At 52.4% G+C, this 14,801-nt stretch overlaps 43 non-coding genes across 43 annotated transcripts; 15 read left to right on the top strand and 28 right to left on the bottom strand.

The window, feature by feature from the left end:
- Positions 1 to 78: 78 nt before the first annotated feature.
- Trnav-aac (transfer RNA valine (anticodon AAC)) lies at positions 79 to 151 on the bottom strand. The gene has a single exon. It is a non-coding gene; the product is annotated as a tRNA-Val (tRNA).
- Positions 152 to 309: 158 nt separating this feature from the next.
- Trnav-uac (transfer RNA valine (anticodon UAC)) lies at positions 310 to 382 on the bottom strand. The gene has a single exon. It is a non-coding gene; the product is annotated as a tRNA-Val (tRNA).
- A 412-nt stretch (positions 383 to 794) lies between these two features.
- Trnap-cgg (transfer RNA proline (anticodon CGG)) lies at positions 795 to 866 on the top strand. The gene has a single exon. It is a non-coding gene; the product is annotated as a tRNA-Pro (tRNA).
- A 195-nt stretch (positions 867 to 1,061) lies between these two features.
- Positions 1,062 to 1,134, bottom strand: Trnav-aac (transfer RNA valine (anticodon AAC)). The gene has a single exon. It is a non-coding gene; the product is annotated as a tRNA-Val (tRNA).
- Positions 1,135 to 1,292: 158 nt separating this feature from the next.
- Trnav-uac (transfer RNA valine (anticodon UAC)) lies at positions 1,293 to 1,365 on the bottom strand. Its single transcript has one exon. It is a non-coding gene; the product is annotated as a tRNA-Val (tRNA).
- A 412-nt stretch (positions 1,366 to 1,777) lies between these two features.
- On the top strand, positions 1,778 to 1,849 carry Trnap-cgg (transfer RNA proline (anticodon CGG)). Its single transcript has one exon. It is a non-coding gene; the product is annotated as a tRNA-Pro (tRNA).
- Positions 1,850 to 2,044: 195 nt separating this feature from the next.
- Trnav-aac (transfer RNA valine (anticodon AAC)) lies at positions 2,045 to 2,117 on the bottom strand. The gene has a single exon. It is a non-coding gene; the product is annotated as a tRNA-Val (tRNA).
- Positions 2,118 to 2,275: 158 nt separating this feature from the next.
- Trnav-uac (transfer RNA valine (anticodon UAC)) lies at positions 2,276 to 2,348 on the bottom strand. Its single transcript has one exon. It is a non-coding gene; the product is annotated as a tRNA-Val (tRNA).
- Positions 2,349 to 2,760: 412 nt separating this feature from the next.
- Trnap-cgg (transfer RNA proline (anticodon CGG)) lies at positions 2,761 to 2,832 on the top strand. The gene has a single exon. It is a non-coding gene; the product is annotated as a tRNA-Pro (tRNA).
- Positions 2,833 to 3,027: 195 nt separating this feature from the next.
- Trnav-aac (transfer RNA valine (anticodon AAC)) lies at positions 3,028 to 3,100 on the bottom strand. The gene has a single exon. It is a non-coding gene; the product is annotated as a tRNA-Val (tRNA).
- Positions 3,101 to 3,258: 158 nt separating this feature from the next.
- Positions 3,259 to 3,331, bottom strand: Trnav-uac (transfer RNA valine (anticodon UAC)). Its single transcript has one exon. It is a non-coding gene; the product is annotated as a tRNA-Val (tRNA).
- A 412-nt stretch (positions 3,332 to 3,743) lies between these two features.
- On the top strand, positions 3,744 to 3,815 carry Trnat-cgu (transfer RNA threonine (anticodon CGU)). The gene has a single exon. It is a non-coding gene; the product is annotated as a tRNA-Thr (tRNA).
- Positions 3,816 to 4,010: 195 nt separating this feature from the next.
- Positions 4,011 to 4,083, bottom strand: Trnav-aac (transfer RNA valine (anticodon AAC)). Its single transcript has one exon. It is a non-coding gene; the product is annotated as a tRNA-Val (tRNA).
- A 158-nt stretch (positions 4,084 to 4,241) lies between these two features.
- On the bottom strand, positions 4,242 to 4,314 carry Trnav-uac (transfer RNA valine (anticodon UAC)). The gene has a single exon. It is a non-coding gene; the product is annotated as a tRNA-Val (tRNA).
- Positions 4,315 to 4,726: 412 nt separating this feature from the next.
- On the top strand, positions 4,727 to 4,798 carry Trnap-cgg (transfer RNA proline (anticodon CGG)). The gene has a single exon. It is a non-coding gene; the product is annotated as a tRNA-Pro (tRNA).
- Positions 4,799 to 4,993: 195 nt separating this feature from the next.
- On the bottom strand, positions 4,994 to 5,066 carry Trnav-aac (transfer RNA valine (anticodon AAC)). The gene has a single exon. It is a non-coding gene; the product is annotated as a tRNA-Val (tRNA).
- Positions 5,067 to 5,224: 158 nt separating this feature from the next.
- Positions 5,225 to 5,297, bottom strand: Trnav-uac (transfer RNA valine (anticodon UAC)). The gene has a single exon. It is a non-coding gene; the product is annotated as a tRNA-Val (tRNA).
- Positions 5,298 to 5,709: 412 nt separating this feature from the next.
- On the top strand, positions 5,710 to 5,781 carry Trnap-cgg (transfer RNA proline (anticodon CGG)). Its single transcript has one exon. It is a non-coding gene; the product is annotated as a tRNA-Pro (tRNA).
- Positions 5,782 to 5,976: 195 nt separating this feature from the next.
- On the bottom strand, positions 5,977 to 6,049 carry Trnav-aac (transfer RNA valine (anticodon AAC)). Its single transcript has one exon. It is a non-coding gene; the product is annotated as a tRNA-Val (tRNA).
- Positions 6,050 to 6,207: 158 nt separating this feature from the next.
- Positions 6,208 to 6,280, bottom strand: Trnav-uac (transfer RNA valine (anticodon UAC)). Its single transcript has one exon. It is a non-coding gene; the product is annotated as a tRNA-Val (tRNA).
- Positions 6,281 to 6,692: 412 nt separating this feature from the next.
- Positions 6,693 to 6,764, top strand: Trnap-ugg (transfer RNA proline (anticodon UGG)). The gene has a single exon. It is a non-coding gene; the product is annotated as a tRNA-Pro (tRNA).
- Positions 6,765 to 6,959: 195 nt separating this feature from the next.
- Positions 6,960 to 7,032, bottom strand: Trnav-aac (transfer RNA valine (anticodon AAC)). Its single transcript has one exon. It is a non-coding gene; the product is annotated as a tRNA-Val (tRNA).
- Positions 7,033 to 7,190: 158 nt separating this feature from the next.
- On the bottom strand, positions 7,191 to 7,263 carry Trnav-uac (transfer RNA valine (anticodon UAC)). Its single transcript has one exon. It is a non-coding gene; the product is annotated as a tRNA-Val (tRNA).
- Positions 7,264 to 7,675: 412 nt separating this feature from the next.
- On the top strand, positions 7,676 to 7,747 carry Trnap-cgg (transfer RNA proline (anticodon CGG)). The gene has a single exon. It is a non-coding gene; the product is annotated as a tRNA-Pro (tRNA).
- A 195-nt stretch (positions 7,748 to 7,942) lies between these two features.
- On the bottom strand, positions 7,943 to 8,015 carry Trnai-aau (transfer RNA isoleucine (anticodon AAU)). The gene has a single exon. It is a non-coding gene; the product is annotated as a tRNA-Ile (tRNA).
- A 158-nt stretch (positions 8,016 to 8,173) lies between these two features.
- On the bottom strand, positions 8,174 to 8,246 carry Trnav-uac (transfer RNA valine (anticodon UAC)). The gene has a single exon. It is a non-coding gene; the product is annotated as a tRNA-Val (tRNA).
- Positions 8,247 to 8,658: 412 nt separating this feature from the next.
- Positions 8,659 to 8,730, top strand: Trnap-cgg (transfer RNA proline (anticodon CGG)). Its single transcript has one exon. It is a non-coding gene; the product is annotated as a tRNA-Pro (tRNA).
- Positions 8,731 to 8,925: 195 nt separating this feature from the next.
- Positions 8,926 to 8,998, bottom strand: Trnav-aac (transfer RNA valine (anticodon AAC)). The gene has a single exon. It is a non-coding gene; the product is annotated as a tRNA-Val (tRNA).
- Positions 8,999 to 9,640: 642 nt separating this feature from the next.
- Positions 9,641 to 9,712, top strand: Trnap-ugg (transfer RNA proline (anticodon UGG)). The gene has a single exon. It is a non-coding gene; the product is annotated as a tRNA-Pro (tRNA).
- Positions 9,713 to 9,907: 195 nt separating this feature from the next.
- Positions 9,908 to 9,980, bottom strand: Trnav-aac (transfer RNA valine (anticodon AAC)). The gene has a single exon. It is a non-coding gene; the product is annotated as a tRNA-Val (tRNA).
- Positions 9,981 to 10,138: 158 nt separating this feature from the next.
- On the bottom strand, positions 10,139 to 10,211 carry Trnav-uac (transfer RNA valine (anticodon UAC)). Its single transcript has one exon. It is a non-coding gene; the product is annotated as a tRNA-Val (tRNA).
- A 412-nt stretch (positions 10,212 to 10,623) lies between these two features.
- Positions 10,624 to 10,695, top strand: Trnap-cgg (transfer RNA proline (anticodon CGG)). Its single transcript has one exon. It is a non-coding gene; the product is annotated as a tRNA-Pro (tRNA).
- A 195-nt stretch (positions 10,696 to 10,890) lies between these two features.
- On the bottom strand, positions 10,891 to 10,963 carry Trnai-aau (transfer RNA isoleucine (anticodon AAU)). Its single transcript has one exon. It is a non-coding gene; the product is annotated as a tRNA-Ile (tRNA).
- Positions 10,964 to 11,121: 158 nt separating this feature from the next.
- On the bottom strand, positions 11,122 to 11,194 carry Trnav-uac (transfer RNA valine (anticodon UAC)). Its single transcript has one exon. It is a non-coding gene; the product is annotated as a tRNA-Val (tRNA).
- Positions 11,195 to 11,606: 412 nt separating this feature from the next.
- On the top strand, positions 11,607 to 11,678 carry Trnap-cgg (transfer RNA proline (anticodon CGG)). The gene has a single exon. It is a non-coding gene; the product is annotated as a tRNA-Pro (tRNA).
- Positions 11,679 to 11,873: 195 nt separating this feature from the next.
- On the bottom strand, positions 11,874 to 11,946 carry Trnav-aac (transfer RNA valine (anticodon AAC)). The gene has a single exon. It is a non-coding gene; the product is annotated as a tRNA-Val (tRNA).
- A 642-nt stretch (positions 11,947 to 12,588) lies between these two features.
- Trnap-cgg (transfer RNA proline (anticodon CGG)) lies at positions 12,589 to 12,660 on the top strand. The gene has a single exon. It is a non-coding gene; the product is annotated as a tRNA-Pro (tRNA).
- Positions 12,661 to 12,855: 195 nt separating this feature from the next.
- Positions 12,856 to 12,928, bottom strand: Trnav-aac (transfer RNA valine (anticodon AAC)). Its single transcript has one exon. It is a non-coding gene; the product is annotated as a tRNA-Val (tRNA).
- A 158-nt stretch (positions 12,929 to 13,086) lies between these two features.
- Positions 13,087 to 13,159, bottom strand: Trnav-uac (transfer RNA valine (anticodon UAC)). The gene has a single exon. It is a non-coding gene; the product is annotated as a tRNA-Val (tRNA).
- Positions 13,160 to 13,571: 412 nt separating this feature from the next.
- Positions 13,572 to 13,643, top strand: Trnap-cgg (transfer RNA proline (anticodon CGG)). The gene has a single exon. It is a non-coding gene; the product is annotated as a tRNA-Pro (tRNA).
- A 195-nt stretch (positions 13,644 to 13,838) lies between these two features.
- Positions 13,839 to 13,911, bottom strand: Trnav-aac (transfer RNA valine (anticodon AAC)). The gene has a single exon. It is a non-coding gene; the product is annotated as a tRNA-Val (tRNA).
- Positions 13,912 to 14,069: 158 nt separating this feature from the next.
- Trnav-uac (transfer RNA valine (anticodon UAC)) lies at positions 14,070 to 14,142 on the bottom strand. The gene has a single exon. It is a non-coding gene; the product is annotated as a tRNA-Val (tRNA).
- Positions 14,143 to 14,554: 412 nt separating this feature from the next.
- Trnap-cgg (transfer RNA proline (anticodon CGG)) lies at positions 14,555 to 14,626 on the top strand. The gene has a single exon. It is a non-coding gene; the product is annotated as a tRNA-Pro (tRNA).
- Positions 14,627 to 14,801: the final 175 nt, after the last annotated feature.

The following is a 14,801-nucleotide window of genomic DNA, read 5'->3' as shown; positions in this document are numbered from 1 at the left end:
GAAGGCGATTACGAAGGTTTTTGGGTACAGATGGAAGCAGATGCATGTTACTATGTCTTGTTTTTAATGATGAAAAAGTGTTTCCGCCCGGGATCGAACCGGGGACCTTCTGCGTGTTAGGCAGACGTGATAACCGCTACACCACGGAAACTACTTGTGTGCGCCATACCTTAGAGACAACTCGTGCTGATGTTGACATCGTAACTAAAAAATTAAATAAATGCGCTTCTTGCATAACAAAGGTACATGCAGAAGATCCTCACATGACGTGGCTCACTGGAGTACAATGCGACACAGGCAAGAAAATACTGTTCCCGCCCGGGATCGAACCGGGGACCTTCTGCGTGTAAAGCAGACGTGATAACCGCTACACTACGGAAACTGCGGACGGGAGGAGTCCATCCCCGTTCACTCGAAATTACCTCAGCCTCTCTCCCGTCCGCGAATGCACACGCGACGGTTCTTTTGACAGCCTGGAAACCATTACAGCCGAGGGCTCAAGAAGTCTTCGGGGTGCTCGAGAGGGTGTCTGCCGTAGCACCCCTAACGAGATAGCGGCGTTTCCCGCAGTCGTGATTGCAAGTCATAGCAGCAAAAGCAATCACTTTCTTAGCAGCAGGGAGTGCGAGCCCAGCGGCAGCTCTACATGAAGGTACCAATAGCCCAGGAAGGCCGCCGACCGCGGGAATTCGCGCCGCCCCCATCCCGCCAGCCTACACGAGACTTTCCAGAGCACCCTGGACCACATCGAGGCACCCAGTGCACTGAAATAATAGTCATTCGCCATGTCAGATGGCTCGTTGGTCTAGGGGTATGATTCCTGCTTCGGGTGCAGGAGGTCCCGGGTTCAAATCCCGGACGAGCCCTAGCGTTTTGTGCAAACTGATCGCACACGAGTGGCTGAGTCGATGCAAAATGCTCGGCGGCAGTATCAAATGAATTTCATATTTGATGTGAGCAATTGACACTCTGATCCGACGTGTGAAGGCGATTACGAAGGTTTTTGGGTACAGATGGAAGCAGATGCATGTTACTATGTCTTGTTTTTAATGATGAAAAAGTGTTTCCGCCCGGCATCGAACCGGGGACCTTCTGCGTGTTAGGCAGACGTGATAACCGCTACACCACGGAAACTACTTGTGTGCGCCATACCTTAGAGACAACTCGTGCTGATGTTGACATCGTAACTAAAAAATTAAATAAATGCGCTTCTTGCATAACAAAGGTACATGCAGAAGATCCTCACATGACGTGGCTCACTGGAGTACAATGCGACACAGGCAAGAAAATACTGTTCCCGCCCGGGATCGAACCGGGGACCTTCTGCGTGTAAAGCAGACGTGATAACCGCTACACTACGGAAACTGCGGACGGGAGGAGTCCATCCCCGTTCACTCGAAATTACCTCAGCCTCTCTCCCGTCCGCGAATGCACACGCGACGGTTCTTTTGACAGCCTGGAAACCATTACAGCCGAGGGCTCAAGAAGTCTTCGGGGTGCTCGAGAGGGTGTCTGCCGTAGCACCCCTAACGAGATAGCGGCGTTTCCCGCAGTCGTGATTGCAAGTCATAGCAGCAAAAGCAATCACTTTCTTAGCAGCAGGGAGTGCGAGCCCAGCGGCAGCTCTACATGAAGGTACCAATAGCCCAGGAAGGCCGCCGACCGCGGGAATTCGCGCCGCCCCCATCCCGCCAGCCTACACGAGACTTTCCAGAGCACCCTGGACCACATCGAGGCACCCAGTGCACTGAAATAATAGTCATTCGCCATGTCAGATGGCTCGTTGGTCTAGGGGTATGATTCCTGCTTCGGGTGCAGGAGGTCCCGGGTTCAAATCCCGGACGAGCCCTAGCGTTTTGTGCAAACTGATCGCACATGAGTGGCTGAGTCGATGCAAAATGCTCGGCGGCAGTATCAAATGAATTTCATATTTGATGTGAGCAATTGACACTCTGATCCGACGTGTGAAGGCGATTACGAAGGTTTTTGGGTACAGATGGAAGCAGATGCATGTTACTATGTCTTGTTTTTAATGATGAAAAAGTGTTTCCGCCCGGGATCGAACCGGGGACCTTCTGCGTGTTAGGCAGACGTGATAACCGCTACACCACGGAAACTACTTGTGTGCGCCATACCTTAGACACAACTCGTGCTGATGTTGACATCGTAACTAAAAAATTAAATAAATGCGCTTCCTGCATAACAAAGGTACATGCAGAAGATCCTCACATGACGTGGCTCACTGGAGTACAATGCGACACAGGCAAGAAAATACTGTTCCCGCCCGGGATCGAACCGGGGACCTTCTGCGTGTAAAGCAGACGTGATAACCGCTACACTACGGAAACTGCGGACGGGAGGAGTCCATCCCCGTTCACTCGAAATTACCTCAGCCTCTCTCCCGTCCGCGAATGCACACGCGACGGTTCTTTTGACAGCCTGGAAACCATTACAGCCGAGGGCTCAAGAAGTCTTCGGGGTGCTCGAGAGGGTGTCTGCCGTAGCACCCCTAACGAGATAGCGGCGTTTCCCGCAGTCGTGATTGCAAGTCATAGCAGCAAAAGCAATCACTTTCTTAGCAGCAGGGAGTGCGAGCCCAGCGGCAGCTCTACATGAAGGTACCAATAGCCCAGGAAGGCCGCCGACCGCGGGAATTCGCGCCGCCCCCATCCCGCCAGCCTACACGAGACTTTCCAGAGCACCCTGGACCACATCGAGGCACCCAGTGCACTGAAATAATAGTCATTCGCCATGTCAGATGGCTCGTTGGTCTAGGGGTATGATTCCTGCTTCGGGTGCAGGAGGTCCCGGGTTCAAATCCCGGACGAGCCCTAGCGTTTTGTGCAAACTGATCGCACATGAGTGGCTGAGTCGATGCAAAATGCTCGGCGGCAGTATCAAATGAATTTCATATTTGATGTGAGCAATTGACACTCTGATCCGACGTGTGAAGGCGATTACGAAGGTTTTTGGGTACAGATGGAAGCAGATGCATGTTACTATGTCTTGTTTTTAATGATGAAAAAGTGTTTCCGCCCGGGATCGAACCGGGGACCTTCTGCGTGTTAGGCAGACGTGATAACCGCTACACCACGGAAACTACTTGTGTGCGCCATACCTTAGAGACAACTCGTGCTGATGTTGACATCGTAACTAAAAAATTAAATAAATGCGCTTCTTGCATAACAAAGGTACATGCAGAAGATCCTCACATGACGTGGCTCACTGGAGTACAATGCGACACAGGCAAGAAAATACTGTTCCCGCCCGGGATCGAACCGGGGACCTTCTGCGTGTAAAGCAGACGTGATAACCGCTACACTACGGAAACTGCGGACGGGAGTAGTCCATCCCCGTTCACTCGAAATTACCTCAGCCTCTCTCCCGTCCGCGAATGCACACGCGACGGTTCTTTTGACAGCCTGGAAACCATTACAGCCGAGGGCTCAAGAAGTCTTCGGGGTGCTCGAGAGGGTGTCTGCCGTAGCACCCCTAACGAGATAGCGGCGTTTCCCGCAGTCGTGATTGCAAGTCATAGCAGCAAAAGCAATCACTTTCTTAGCAGCAGGGAGTGCGAGCCCAGCGGCAGCTCTACATGAAGGTACCAATAGCCCAGGAAGGCCGCCGACCGCGGGAATTCGCGCCGCCCCCATCCCGCCAGCCTACACGAGACTTTCCAGAGCACCCTGGACCACATCGAGGCACCCAGTGCACTGAAATAATAGTCATTCGCCATGTCAGATGGCTCGTTGGTGTAGGGGTATGATTCCTGCTTCGTGTGCAGGAGGTCCCGGGTTCAAATCCCGGACGAGCCCTAGCGTTTTGTGCAAACTGATCGCACATGAGTGGCTGAGTCGATGCAAAATGCTCGGCGGCAGTATCAAATGAATTTCATATTTGATGTGAGCAATTGACACTCTGATCCGACGTGTGAAGGCGATTACGAAGGTTTTTGGGTACAGATGGAAGCAGATGCATGTTACTATGTCTTGTTTTTAATGATGAAAAAGTGTTTCCGCCCGGGATCGAACCGGGGACCTTCTGCGTGTTAGGCAGACGTGATAACCGCTACACCACGGAAACTACTTGTGTGCGCCATACCTTAGAGACAACTCGTGCTGATGTTGACATCGTAACTAAAAAATTAAATAAATGCGCTTCTTGCATAACAAAGGTACATGCAGAAGATCCTCACATGACGTGGCTCACTGGAGTACAATGCGACACAGGCAAGAAAATACTGTTCCCGCCCGGGATCGAACCGGGGACCTTCTGCGTGTAAAGCAGACGTGATAACCGCTACACTACGGAAACTGCGGACGGGAGGAGTCCATCCCCGTTCACTCGAAATTACCTCAGCCTCTCTCCCGTCCGCGAATGCACACGCGACGGTTCTTTTGACAGCCTGGAAACCATTACAGCCGAGGGCTCAAGAAGTCTTCGGGGTGCTCGAGAGGGTGTCTGCCGTAGCACCCCTAACGAGATAGCGGCGTTTCCCGCAGTCGTGATTGCAAGTCATAGCAGCAAAAGCAATCACTTTCTTAGCAGCAGGGAGTGCGAGCCCAGCGGCAGCTCTACATGAAGGTACCAATAGCCCAGGAAGGCCGCCGACCGCGGGAATTCGCGCCGCCCCCATCCCGCCAGCCTACACGAGACTTTCCAGAGCACCCTGGACCACATCGAGGCACCCAGTGCACTGAAATAATAGTCATTCGCCATGTCAGATGGCTCGTTGGTCTAGGGGTATGACTCCTGCTTCGGGTGCAGGAGGTCCCGTGTTCAAATCCCGGACGAGCCCTAGCGTTTTGTGCAAACTGATCGCACATGAGTGGCTGAGTCGATGCAAAATGCTCGGCGGCAGTATCAAATGAATTTCATATTTGATGTGAGCAATTGACACTCTGATCCGACGTGTGAAGGCGATTACGAAGGTTTTTGGGTACAGATGGAAGCAGATGCATGTTACTATGTCTTGTTTTTAATGATGAAAAAGTGTTTCCGCCCGGGATCGAACCGGGGACCTTCTGCGTGTTAGGCAGACGTGATAACCGCTACACCACGGAAACTACTTGTGTGCGCCATACCTTAGAGACAACTCGTGCTGATGTTGACATCGTAACTAAAAAATTAAATAAATGCGCTTCTTGCATAACAAAGGTACATGCAGAAGATCCTCACATGACGTGGCTCACTGGAGTACAATGCGACACAGGCAAGAAAATACTGTTCCCGCCCGGGATCGAACCGGGGACCTTCTGCGTGTAAAGCAGACGTGATAACCGCTACACTACGGAAACTGCGGACGGGAGGAGTCCATCCCCGTTCACTCGAAATTACCTCAGCCTCTCTCCCGTCCGCGAATGCACACGCGACGGTTCTTTTGACAGCCTGGAAACCATTACAGCCGAGGGCTCAAGAAGTCTTCGGGGTGCTCGAGAGGGTGTCTGCCGTAGCACCCCTAACGAGATAGCGGCGTTTCCCGCAGTCGTGATTGCAAGTCATAGCAGCAAAAGCAATCACTTTCTTAGCAGCAGGGAGTGCGAGCCCAGCGGCAGCTCTACATGAAGGTACCAATAGCCCAGGAAGGCCGCCGACCGCGGGAATTCGCGCCGCCCCCATCCCGCCAGCCTACACGAGACTTTCCAGAGCACCCTGGACCACATCGAGGCACCCAGTGCACTGAAATAATAGTCATTCGCCATGTCAGATGGCTCGTTGGTCTAGGGGTATGATTCCTGCTTCGGGTGCAGGAGGTCCCGGGTTCAAATCCCGGACGAGCCCTAGCGTTTTGTGCAAACTGATCGCACATGAGTGGCTGAGTCGATGCAAAATGCTCGGCGGCAGTATCAAATGAATTTCATATTTGATGTGAGCAATTGACACTCTGATCCGACGTGTGAAGGCGATTACGAAGGTTTTTGGGTACAGATGGAAGCAGATGCATGTTACTATGTCTTGTTTTTAATGATGAAAAAGTGTTTCCGCCCGGGATCGAACCGGGGACCTTCTGCGTGTTAGGCAGACGTGATAACCGCTACACCACGGAAACTACTTGTGTGCGCCATACCTTAGACACAACTCGTGCTGATGTTGACATCGTAACTAAAAAATTAAATAAATGCGCTTCTTGCATAACAAAGGTACATGCAGAAGATCCTCACATGACGTGGCTCACTGGAGTACAATGCGACACAGGCAAGAAAATACTGTTCCCGCCCGGGATCGAACCGGGGACCTTCTGCGTGTAAAGCAGACGTGATAACCGCTACACTACGGAAACTGCGGACGGGAGGAGTCCATCCCCGTTCACTCGAAATTACCTCAGCCTCTCTCCCGTCCGCGAATGCACACGCGACGGTTCTTTTGACAGCCTGGAAACCATTACAGCCGAGGGCTCAAGAAGTCTTCGGGGTGCTCGAGAGGGTGTCTGCCGTAGCACCCCTAACGAGATAGCGGCGTTTCCCGCAGTCGTGATTGCAAGTCATAGCAGCAAAAGCAATCACTTTCTTAGCAGCAGGGAGTGCGAGCCCAGCGGCAGCTCTACATGAAGGTACCAATAGCCCAGGAAGGCCGCCGACCGCGGGAATTCGCGCCGCCCCCATCCCGCCAGCCTACACGAGACTTTCCAGAGCACCCTGGACCACATCGAGGCACCCAGTGCACTGAAATAATAGTCATTCGCCATGTCAGATGGCTCGTTGGTCTAGGGGTATGATTCCTGCTTTGGGTGCAGGAGGTCCCGGGTTCAAATCCCGGACGAGCCCTAGCGTTTTGTGCAAACTGATCGCACATGAGTGGCTGATTCGATGCAAAATGCTCGGCGGCAGTATCAAATGAATTTCATATTTGATGTGAGCAATTGACACTCTGATCCGACGTGTGAAGGCGATTACGAAGGTTTTTGGGTACAGATGGAAGCAGATGCATGTTACTATGTCTTGTTTTTAATGATGAAAAAGTGTTTCCGCCCGGGATCGAACCGGGGACCTTCTGCGTGTTAGGCAGACGTGATAACCGCTACACCACGGAAACTACTTGTGTGCGCCATACCTTAGAGACAACTCGTGCTGATGTTGACATCGTAACTAAAAAATTAAATAAATGCGCTTCTTGCATAACAAAGGTACATGCAGAAGATCCTCACATGACGTGGCTCACTGGAGTACAATGCGACACAGGCAAGAAAATACTGTTCCCGCCCGGGATCGAACCGGGGACCTTCTGCGTGTAAAGCAGACGTGATAACCACTACACTACGGAAACTGCGGACGGGAGGAGTCCATCCCCGTTCACTCGAAATTACCTCAGCCTCTCTCCCGTCCGCGAATGCACACGCGACGGTTCTTTTGACAGCCTGGAAACCATTACAGCCGAGGGCTCAAGAAGTCTTCGGGGTGCTCGAGAGGGTGTCTGCCGTAGCACCCCTAACGAGATAGCGGCGTTTCCCGCAGTCGTGATTGCAAGTCATAGCAGCAAAAGCAATCACTTTCTTAGCAGCAGGGAGTGCGAGCCCAGCGGCAGCTCTACATGAAGGTACCAATAGCCCAGGAAGGCCGCCGACCGCGGGAATTCGCGCCGCCCCCATCCCGCCAGCCTACACGAGACTTTCCAGAGCACCCTGGACCACATCGAGGGACCCAGTGCACTGAAATAATAGTCATTCGCCATGTCAGATGGCTCGTTGGTCTAGGGGTATGATTCCTGCTTCGGGTGCAGGAGGTCCCGGGTTCAAATCCCGGACGAGCCCTAGCGTTTTGTGCAAACTGATCGCACATGAGTGGCTGAGTCGATGCAAAATGCTCGGCGGCAGTATCAAATGAATTTCATATTTGATGTGAGCAATTGACACTCTGATCCGACGTGTGAAGGCGATTACGAAGGTTTTTGGGTACAGATGGAAGCAGATGCATGTTACTATGTCTTGTTTTTAATGATGAAAAAGTGTTTCCGCCCGGGATCGAACCGGGGACCTTCTGCGTATTAGGCAGACGTGATAACCGCTACACCACGGAAACTACTTGTGTGCGCCATACCTTAGACACAACTCGTGCTGATGTTGACATCGTAACTAAAAAATTAAATAAATGCGCTTCTTGCATAACAAAGGTACATGCAGAAGATCCTCACATGACGTGGCTCACTGGAGTACAATGCGACACAGGCAAGAAAATACTGTTCCCGCCCGGGATCGAACCGGGGACCTTCTGCGTGTAAAGCAGACGTGATAACCGCTACACTACGGAAACTGCGGACGGGAGGAGTCCATCCCCGTTCACTCGAAATTACCTCAGCCTCTCTCCCGTCCGCGAATGCACACGCGACGGTTCTTTTGACAGCCTGGAAACCATTACAGCCGAGGGCTCAAGAAGTCTTCGGGGTGCTCGAGAGGGTGTCTGCCGTAGCACCCCTAACGAGATAGCGGCGTTTCCCGCAGTCGTGATTGCAAGTCATAGCAGCAAAAGCAATCACTTTCTTAGCAGCAGGGAGTGCGAGCCCAGCGGCAGCTCTACATGAAGGTACCAATAGCCCAGGAAGGCCGCCGACCGCGGGAATTCGCGCCGCCCCCATCCCGCCAGCCTACACGAGACTTTCCAGAGCACCCTGGACCACATCGAGGCACCCAGTGCACTGAAATAATAGTCATTCGCCATGTCAGATGGCTCGTTGGTCTAGGGGTATGATTCCTGCTTCGGGTGCAGGAGGTCCCGGGTTCAAACCCCGGACGAGCCCTAGCGTTTTGTGCAAACTGATCGCACATGAGTGGCTGAGTCGATGCAAAATGCTCGGCGGCAGTATCAAATGAATTTCATATTTGATGTGAGCAATTGACACTCTGATCCGACGTGTGAAGGCGATTACGAAGGTTTTTGGGTACAGATGGAAGCAGATGCATGTTACTATGTCTTGTTTTTAATGATGAAAAAGTGTTTCCGCCCGGGATCGAACCGGGGACCTTCTGCGTGTTAGGCAGACGTGATAACCGCTACACCACGGAAACTACTTGTGTGCGCCATACCTTAGAGACAACTCGTGCTGATGTTGACATCGTAACTAAAAAATTAAATAAATGCGCTTCTTGCATAACAAAGGTACATGCAGAAGATCCTCACATGACGTGGCTCACTGGAGTACAATGCGACACAGGCAAGAAAATACTGTTCCCGCCGGGATCGAAACGGGGACCTTCTGCGTGTAAAGCAGACGTGATAACCGCTACACTACGGAAACTGCGGACGGGAGGAGTCCATCCCCGTTCACTCGAACTTACCTCAGCCTCTCTCCCGTCCGCGAATGCACACGCGACGGTTCTTTTGACAGCCTGGAAACCATTACAGCCGAGGGCTCAAGAAGTCTTCGGGGTGCTCGAGAGGGTGTCTGCCGTAGCACCCCTAACGAGATAGCGGCGTTTCCCGCAGTCGTGATTGCAAGTCATAGCAGCAAAAGCAATCACTTTCTTAGCAGCAGGGAGTGCGAGCCCAGCGGCAGCTCTACATGAAGGTACCAATAGCCCAGGAAGGCCGCCGACCGCGGGAATTCGCGCCGCCCCCATCCCGCCAGCCTACACGAGACTTTCCAGAGCACCCTGGACCACATCGAGGCACCCAGTGCACTGAAATAATAGTCATTCGCCATGTCAGATGGCTCGTTGGTCTAGGGGTATGATTCCTGCTTTGGGTGCAGGAGGTCCCGGGTTCAAATCCCGGACGAGCCCTAGCGTTTTGTGCAAACTGATCGCACATGAGTGGCTGATTCGATGCAAAATGCTCGGCGGCAGTATCAAATGAATTTCATATTTGATGTGAGCAATTGACACTCTGATCCGACGTGTGAAGGCGATTACGAAGGTTTTTGGGTACAGATGGAAGCAGATGCATGTTACTATGTCTTGTTTTTAATGATGAAAAAGTGTTTCCGCCCGGGATCGAACCGGGGACCTTCTGCGTGTTAGGCAGACGTGATAACCGCTACACCACGGAAACTACTTGTGTGCGCCATACCTTAGAGACAACTCGTGCTGATGTTGACATCGTAACTAAAAAATTAAATAAATGCGCTTCTTGCATAACAAAGGTACATGCAGAAGATCCTCACATGACGTGGCTCACTGGAGTACAATGCGACACAGGCAAGAAAATACTGTTCCCGCCCGGGATCGAACCGGGGACCTTCTGCGTGTAAAGCAGACGTGATAACCACTACACTACGGAAACTGCGGACGGGAGGAGTCCATCCCCGTTCACTCGAAATTACCTCAGCCTCTCTCCCGTCCGCGAATGCACACGCGACGGTTCTTTTGACAGCCTGGAAACCATTACAGCCGAGGGCTCAAGAAGTCTTCGGGGTGCTCGAGAGGGTGTCTGCCGTAGCACCCCTAACGAGATAGCGGCGTTTCCCGCAGTCGTGATTGCAAGTCATAGCAGCAAAAGCAATCACTTTCTTAGCAGCAGGGAGTGCGAGCCCAGCGGCAGCTCTACATGAAGGTACCAATAGCCCAGGAAGGCCGCCGACCGCGGGAATTCGCGCCGCCCCCATCCCGCCAGCCTACACGAGACTTTCCAGAGCACCCTGGACCACATCGAGGGACCCAGTGCACTGAAATAATAGTCATTCGCCATGTCAGATGGCTCGTTGGTCTAGGGGTATGATTCCTGCTTCGGGTGCAGGAGGTCCCGGGTTCAAATCCCGGACGAGCCCTAGCGTTTTGTGCAAACTGATCGCACATGAGTGGCTGAGTCGATGCAAAATGCTCGGCGGCAGTATCAAATGAATTTCATATTTGATGTGAGCAATTGACACTCTGATCCGACGTGTGAAGGCGATTACGAAGGTTTTTGGGTACAGATGGAAGCAGATGCATGTTACTATGTCTTGTTTTTAATGATGAAAAAGTGTTTCCGCCCGGGATCGAACCGGGGACCTTCTGCGTATTAGGCAGACGTGATAACCGCTACACCACGGAAACTACTTGTGTGCGCCATACCTTAGACACAACTCGTGCTGATGTTGACATCGTAACTAAAAAATTAAATAAATGCGCTTCTTGCATAACAAAGGTACATGCAGAAGATCCTCACATGACGTGGCTCACTGGAGTACAATGCGACACAGGCAAGAAAATACTGTTCCCGCCCGGGATCGAACCGGGGACCTTCTGCGTGTAAAGCAGACGTGATAACCGCTACACTACGGAAACTGCGGACGGGAGGAGTCCATCCCCGTTCACTCGAAATTACCTCAGCCTCTCTCCCGTCCGCGAATGCACACGCGACGGTTCTTTTGACAGCCTGGAAACCATTACAGCCGAGGGCTCAAGAAGTCTTCGGGGTGCTCGAGAGGGTGTCTGCCGTAGCACCCCTAACGAGATAGCGGCGTTTCCCGCAGTCGTGATTGCAAGTCATAGCAGCAAAAGCAATCACTTTCTTAGCAGCAGGGAGTGCGAGCCCAGCGGCAGCTCTACATGAAGGTACCAATAGCCCAGGAAGGCCGCCGACCGCGGGAATTCGCGCCGCCCCCATCCCGCCAGCCTACACGAGACTTTCCAGAGCACCCTGGACCACATCGAGGCACCCAGTGCACTGAAATAATAGTCATTCGCCATGTCAGATGGCTCGTTGGTCTAGGGGTATGATTCCTGCTTCGGGTGCAGGAGGTCCCGGGTTCAAACCCCGGACGAGCCCTAGCGTTTTGTGCAAACTGATCGCACATGAGTGGCTGAGTCGATGCAAAATGCTCGGCGGCAGTATCAAATGAATTTCATATTTGATGTGAGCAATTGACACTCTGATCCGACGTGTGAAGGCGATTACGAAGGTTTTTGGGTACAGATGGAAGCAGATGCATGTTACTATGTCTTGTTTTTAATGATGAAAAAGTGTTTCCGCCCGGGATCGAACCGGGGACCTTCTGCGTGTTAGGCAGACGTGATAACCGCTACACCACGGAAACTACTTGTGTGCGCCATACCTTAGAGACAACTCGTGCTGATGTTGACATCGTAACTAAAAAATTAAATAAATGCGCTTCTTGCATAACAAAGGTACATGCAGAAGATCCTCATATGACGTGGCTCACTGGAGTACAATGCGACACAGGCAAGAAAATACTGTTCCCGCCGGGATCGAAACGGGGACCTTCTGCGTGTAAAGCAGACGTGATAACCGCTACACTACGGAAACTGCGGACGGGAGGAGTCCATCCCCGTTCACTCGAACTTACCTCAGCCTCTCTCCCGTCCGCGAATGCACACGCGACGGTTCTTTTGACAGCCTGGAAACCATTACAGCCGAGGGCTCAAGAAGTCTTCGGGGTGCTCGAGAGGGTGTCTGCCGTAGCACCCCTAACGAGATAGCGGCGTTTCCCGCAGTCGTGATTGCAAGTCATAGCAGCAAAAGCAATCACTTTCTTAGCAGCAGGGAGTGCGAGCCCAGCGGCAGCTCTACATGAAGGTACCAATAGCCCAGGAAGGCCGCCGACCGCGGGAATTCGCGCCGCCCCCATCCCGCCAGCCTACACGAGACTTTCCAGAGCACCCTGGACCACATCGAGGCACCCAGTGCACTGAAATAATAGTCATTCGCCATGTCAGATGGCTCGTTGGTCTAGGGGTATGATTCCTGCTTCGGGTGCAGGAGGTCCCGGGTTCAAATCCCGGACGAGCCCTAGCGTTTTGTGCAAACTGATCGCACATGAGTGGCTGAGTCGATGCAAAATGCTCGGCGGCAGTATCAAATGAATTTCATATTTGATGTGAGCAATTGACACTCTGATCCGACGTGTGAAGGCGATTACGAAGGTTTTTGGGTACAGATGGAAGCAGATGCATGTTACTATGTCTTGTTTTTAATGATGAAAAAGTGTTTCCGCCCGGGATCGAACCGGGGACCTTCTGCGTGTTAGGCAGACGTGATAACCGCTACACCACGGAAACTACTTGTGTGCGCCATACCTTAGAGACAACTCGTGCTGATGTTGACATCGTAACTAAAAAATTAAATAAATGCGCTTCTTGCATAACAAAGGTACATGCAGAAGATCCTCACATGACGTGGCTCACTGGAGTACAATGCGACACAGGCAAGAAAATACTGTTCCCGCCCGGGATCGAACCGGGGACCTTCTGCGTGTAAAGCAGACGTGATAACCGCTACACTACGGAAACTGCGGACGGGAGGAGTCCATCCCCGTTCACTCGAAATTACCTCAGCCTCTCTCCCGTCCGCGAATGCACACGCGACGGTTCTTTTGACAGCCTGGAAACCATTACAGCCGAGGGCTCAAGAAGTCTTCGGGGTGCTCGAGAGGGTGTCTGCCGTAGCACCCCTAACGAGATAGCGGCGTTTCCCGCAGTCGTGATTGCAAGTCATAGCAGCAAAAGCAATCACTTTCTTAGCAGCAGGGAGTGCGAGCCCAGCGGCAGCTCTACATGAAGGTACCAATAGCCCAGGAAGGCCGCCGACCGCGGGAATTCGCGCCGCCCCCATCCCGCCAGCCTACACGAGACTTTCCAGAGCACCCTGGACCACATCGAGGCACCCAGTGCACTGAAATAATAGTCATTCGCCATGTCAGATGGCTCGTTGGTCTAGGGGTATGATTCCTGCTTCGGGTGCAGGAGGTCCCGGGTTCAAATCCCGGACGAGCCCTAGCGTTTTGTGCAAACTGATCGCACATGAGTGGCTGAGTCGATGCAAAATGCTCGGCGGCAGTATCAAATGAATTTCATATTTGATGTGAGCAATTGACACTCTGATCCGACGTGTGAAGGCGATTACGAAGGTTTTTGGGTACAGATGGAAGCAGATGCATGTTACTATGTCTTGTTTTTAATGATGAAAAAGTGTTTCCGCCCGGGATCGAACCGGGGACCTTCTGCGTGTTAGGCAGACGTGATAACCGCTACACCACGGAAACTACTTGTGTGCGCCATACCTTAGAGACAACTCGTGCTGATGTTGACATCGTAACTAAAAAATTAAATAAATGCGCTTCTTGCATAACAAAGGTACATGCAGAAGATCCTCACATGACGTGGCTCACTGGAGTACAATGCGACACAGGCAAGAAAATACTGTTCCCGCCCGGGATCGAACCGGGGACCTTCTGCGTGTAAAGCAGACGTGATAACCGCTACACTACGGAAACTGCGGACGGGAGGAGTCCATCCCCGTTCACTCGAAATTACCTCAGCCTCTCTCCCGTCCGCGAATGCACACGCGACGGTTCTTTTGACAGCCTGGAAACCATTACAGCCGAGGGCTCAAGAAGTCTTCGGGGTGCTCGAGAGGGTGTCTGCCGTAGCACCCCTAACGAGATAGCGGCGTTTCCCGCAGTCGTGATTGCAAGTCATAGCAGCAAAAGCAATCACTTTCTTAGCAGCAGGGAGTGCGAGCCCAGCGGCAGCTCTACATGAAGGTACCAATAGCCCAGGAAGGCCGCCGACCGCGGGAATTCGCGCCGCCCCCATCCCGCCAGCCTACACGAGACTTTCCAGAGCACCCTGGACCACATCGAGGCACCCAGTGCACTGAAATAATAGTCATTCGCCATGTCAGATGGCTCGTTGGTCTAGGGGTATGATTCCTGCTTCGGGTGCAGGAGGTCCCGGGTTCAAATCCCGGACGAGCCCTAGCGTTTTGTGCAAACTGATCGCACATGAGTGGCTGAGTCGATGCAAAATGCTCGGCGGCAGTATCAAATGAATTTCATATTTGATGTGAGCAATTGACACTCTGATCCGACGTGTGAAGGCGATTACGAAGGTTTTTGGGTACAGATGGAAGCAGATGCATGTTACTATGTCT

This window comes from Schistocerca gregaria, chromosome 2 (genome assembly GCF_023897955.1).
Source record: "Schistocerca gregaria isolate iqSchGreg1 chromosome 2, iqSchGreg1.2, whole genome shotgun sequence".
Taxonomy (NCBI): Eukaryota; Metazoa; Arthropoda; class Insecta; order Orthoptera; family Acrididae; genus Schistocerca; species Schistocerca gregaria.
Note: the sequence above shows the minus strand (reverse complement) of the source record. Positions and strands in the feature narration are given on the sequence as shown.